The sequence below is a fragment of the Chrysochloris asiatica genome, unplaced genomic scaffold (assembly GCF_000296735.1).
Source record: "Chrysochloris asiatica unplaced genomic scaffold, ChrAsi1.0 scaffold00109, whole genome shotgun sequence".
Classification (NCBI taxonomy): Eukaryota; Metazoa; Chordata; class Mammalia; order Afrosoricida; family Chrysochloridae; genus Chrysochloris; species Chrysochloris asiatica.
The window spans coordinates 9,947,468-9,952,513 of record NW_006408627.1 but is presented as its reverse complement, the minus strand read 5'-3'; positions in this window follow the sequence as shown (position 1 = coordinate 9,952,513).

Here is a 5,046-nt window from a genome sequence, read left to right as displayed (position 1 = left end):
ACTGCTTGCCGACCTTTTGGTTCAATCCAACTTTGCAGTCTAGCACATTAACCCACAGCACCACAGTAGGACTCCATCCTAGACATGAGTGGACTGAAATGGACTTGTATTGGCCATTTTGAATTGAACAATCTTCTTGCTTACTACATGAAGAATGACAAATTGAAGAGGAATGGTGTCATATTCATCATCAAAAAGAACATTTCAAGATCTATCTTGCAGTATAATGCTGTCTGTGACAGCATAATAACCACAAGCTTACAAGGAAGACTAGTTAATACAACTATTATTCAAATTTATACACCAACCAAATACACCAATGATGATGAAATTTTAAAATTCTACCAACTTCTTCAGAGTGAAGAGAAAGGATTAGTAGTTGGGAAATACAGCCTTGGTGACAGAAACAGTGCTGGAGATTGTATGATAGAATTTTGCAAGACCAATGACTTATTCATTACAAATATCTTTTTTCAACAGTATAAAAGACCACTATACACATGGACCTCATGAGATGGAATATACACAAATAAAACCGACCACATTTGTGTGAAGAGAGAATGGAGAAGCTCAATATCATCAGCAAAAAAAAGCCAGGAGCCAACTGTGACCATCAATTGCTCCTATGGATGCTCGGGTTGAAGCTGAAGAAAATTACAAGTTTCTAAGAGCCAAAATATTACCTGGAAAATATCCCACCTGAATTTAGACAGCATCTCAAGAATAGAGTTAATGCATAAGACACTAATGACCAAAACCCAGAAGAGTTGTGGGATGACATTAAGAACATCATACAAGAAGAAAGGAAAAGGTTGTTTAAAAAAAAAAAAAAAAAAAACAGGAAAGGAAATAAAGACAAAAATGAATGCCAGAAGATACTCTGAAACTTGCTCTTGAACACAGAGAAGCTAAAGCAAATGGGATAAGTGAGGAAGTAAAAGAGTTGAGCAGAAAAAATTAAAGGGCAGCTTGAGAAGACAATATAAAATAATATAATGAAATGTGCAAATACCTAGAGTTAGGAAACCAAAAAGGAAGCAAACTCTCAGCATTTCTCAAGCTGAAAGAACTGAAGAAAAACATTCAAACTTCAACTTGTGATACTGAAGGATTCTACGTGCAAAGTATGAAATGATGCAAAAAACATCAAAAGAAGATGGAAGGAATAAACAAGAGTCACTATACCAAAGAAGACTTGTTCGATGTTCAGTCATTTCATGAGGTACCATATGAAAAAGTTCCCATGGTAGTGAAGGAAGAAGTCCAAGCTACACTGAAGGCATTGGCTAGAAACAAGGCTCTAGGAAATGATGGAATACCAATTGAAATGTCTCAACAAACTGATGACATGCTGGAGGCACTCACTCATGGATGCTAAGAAACTTAGAAGACAGCTATTGAACAACTGATTGGAAGAGACCCACATTAGTGCGTAGACCAAAGAAAGATCCCAAAGCAATGCAGACATCCTCTAACAATATCATTAATATCACATGCAAGTATAACTTTGCTATTAATAATTCAAAACAATTGCAACAATTACATAAACAAGGAGCTAGCAGAAGTTCAAGCTGGATTCAGAAGAGGATGTGGAATGAGAGGTATCATTACCGAAGGCAGACAGATCTTGGTTGATAGCAGAGACTATGTAAGGCATTCTATTATGTGGATCATAGCAAACAATGAATACCATTGCAAAGAATAGGTATTACAGAAAACTTAATTGTGCTCATGAGGAACCTGTACATAGACCAAGAGGCAGCAGTTCAAATAAAACAAAGGAATACTTCTTGTTGTTGTTAGGTGCCATTGAATCAATACCGATTCATAGTGGCTCTATGCACAGCAGAATGAAACAATGCCTGGTCCTGCACCAACCTCATAATCATTGCTACATTTGACCCCATGGCTGCTGCCACTGTACGAATCCATCTAGTTGGGGGTCTTCCTCTTTTTCTCTGACTGTCCACTTTACCAAACATATCCTTTTCCAGGAACTGGTCCTTCCTGAATATATGTCTGAAGCATGAGAGATGAAGTCTGGCCATCCTGGCTTCCAGGGAGCATTCTGACTGTACCTCATCCAACAGAGATTGGTTTGCTCTTTTGGCAATCCATGATACTTTCATCATTCTCTGCCAACACCATAGCTCAAAGGCACCAATTCTTCCATGGACTTCCTTATTCACTGTCCAAACTTTTGTGTATGTTATCGAAAATACCATGGCTTGAGTCAGGCACATCTAAGTTCTAAAACTGACATCTTTGCTCTTAAACACTTTAAAGAGGTCTTGTGCAGTAGATTTGCCTTGACTACTGCTTCCATAAGTGTTGGTGATTGATCCAAGCAAAATGAAGTCTTTGATAACTTCAAGCTTTTCTACATTTATATGGTGGTGGTGGAGGTGTGCTGTGAAGTCGGTTCTGACTCATAGCAACCTTGTATAGAGTTTCCAAGGCTGTTAATCTTTACAGGAGCAGAAAACCTCATCTTTCTCCTGCGGAACTGCTGGTAGTTTCGAACTGTTCACTGTGAGTTAGCCGTCCAACTCGTAACCACTATGCTACCAGAGCTTCTTATATAAATGTTATTTATATGGATGCTATTTATTGGTCCAGTAGTGAGGATTTTTGCTTTCTTTACGTTGAGGTACAACCCATATGGAAAACTTTGATCTTCATTAGTAAGTGCTTTAAGTCTTCTTTGCTTTCAGCAAACAAGGTTGTATCATCTGCATATCCCAGGTTGTTAATGAGCCTTCCACCAATTTTGGTGCCATGCTTTTCTTCATGTAACCCAGCATCTCCAATTATTTTTTCAGCATGCAGATTGAATAAGTATGATGAAAGAATACAACCAAAACACACAACTTTCCTAATTATAAACTGTTAAGTTTTCCCTTGTTCTGGTAAAAAAAAAAATTTCCTCTTGGTTTATGTACAGGTTCCTCATGAGCACAACTAACTGTTCCAGCATACCCATTTCCACAATTTTGTCCATAGCTTGTCATGATCCACACTATTGAAAGCCTTTGCATAGTCAATAATGCACAGGTAAATATCTTTCTGGTGTTCTCTGCTTTCAGCCAAGATCCATCTGACATCAGCAATAATATCTTTCCACATCCTCTTCTGAATCTGGCTTGAACCTTGGGAAACTCTCAGTGAATGTATGGTTGCAGCCATTTTTGAATTATCTTTAGCAAAAATCTGCTTGCTTGGGATATTAATGATATTGTTCTATGATTTCCACATTCTGTTGGGTCACCTCTCTTTGGAATGGGTACAAATATGGTTCTCTTCCAATCATTTGGTCAGGTAGCTGTCTTCCAAATTTCTTGGCATAGATGAGTGAGTGCCTCCAGTGCTTCATAAGTTTGTTGAAAGATTTCAGTTTGTATTCCATCATTTCTCAGAGCCTTGTTTTTTGCCAATGCCTTTCGGTGCATCTTGGACTTTTTCCTTCAATATCATTGGCTCTTGGTCATATGCTATTTTTCAAATGTTTGAATATCTACCATCTCTTTGAGATAGACTGAGTGTGAATCCCTTCCATCTTCTTTTGATACTTTTTTGCATCATTCAATATTTTTCCCATAGAACCCTTCAATAACTCAAGTTGAGGCTTGAATTTTTTCTTCAGTTCCCTCATCTTGAGGAATGCTGAGCATGTTCTTCCTTTTGGTTTTTTAACGCCAGGTCTTTGCACAGTACATAATAATATTTGACTTTGTCTTCTCAAGCTATCTTTTGAAAATTTCTATTCAGCTCTTGTACTGCCTCCTTTCTTCCATTTGCTTTAGCCTCTCTACACTAGTGAGCAAGTTTCAGAGTCTCTTCTGACAATCACTTTGGTCTTTTCATTCTTCCTTGTCTTCTTAATGACCTTTTGCTTTCTTACTGTATGATGTTCATGATGTCACTCCACAGCTCTTCTGGTTTTCAGTCTTTAATGTCTAATTCATCAAAACTTTTTAAAATGATCTCTAAATCCAGGTGGGGTATGTTCAAAGTCAGATTTTGGTTTGTGGATTGGTTTTTCAGCCTAATATTGCATACAAGCAATTGTTCCATCCTCATAATTGTTGCCACCCTTGAGCCCATTGCCACTGCCATTGTACCAGTACATCTCTTTGTGGATCTTCCTCTTTTTTGCTGACCCTCCACTTTACCAAGCATGATGTCCTTCTCCAGGAATTATTCCTAAGTATGAGAGATGAAGTTTGCCCTTTTGACTTCTAAGGAGTATTCTGACTGTACTTCTTCCAACGCAGATTGGTTTGTTCTTTTGGCAGACTATGGTACTTTTCATATTCTTTTACAATACCATAACTTAAACGCATCAATTCTTCTATGGTTTTCCTTATTCATTGTCCAGCCTTCACATATGAAGCAAGTGTAAATTCCTACAATTTGGTGAATTTGACCTCTACTTATGGATGTAGTCCCTCAAAATACCAAGAGGGAAGGAGTCTTCTCATTAAGGATCAAGCCTATCCCTTCAGTACACAGGGTTAATAAGGATGGGCAAATTAGACATTTGTTACCTAAAATGGGGGTTATAAAGGCATGTCTTACAAGTTTTCAAGAGGGAGTTTAGTTTCAGGGTGTGTGTAGGAAGGTAGGATCCCCACTGCATAGTTTTCATATTGTCTAGAATGTCTGTTGAAAGATGGGGATGGGATTCTTTTGATTGAATAGTGAGTAATTGTTATCATGACTAATTGCAACTGTCACAAGTGTAAAGGTAGATGTTGTGTAACAAAAATAGGAGGGTAGTTAATCTTATATTCTAGGAACAGAGGACTCTAGGACCAGCAAGAGGGATATGCATGAGCAGAATGTGGGCTCCTACCCAGAGAAGCAGTGACACCAGAGATGGAGGCAGAGGTGATGGCATGGAGAGATAGAGTAGCTGAGGACTCTAGACTCATTGAAAGAGAAAGGCCGTGTGCTGGCAGCCAGGAGGCTGGCTTGCAAAATGTGTCCTTGGGTTGTTTAAATGATTATATATCCCTCTGTTTTTGTGTACATCAAAAAACAAAA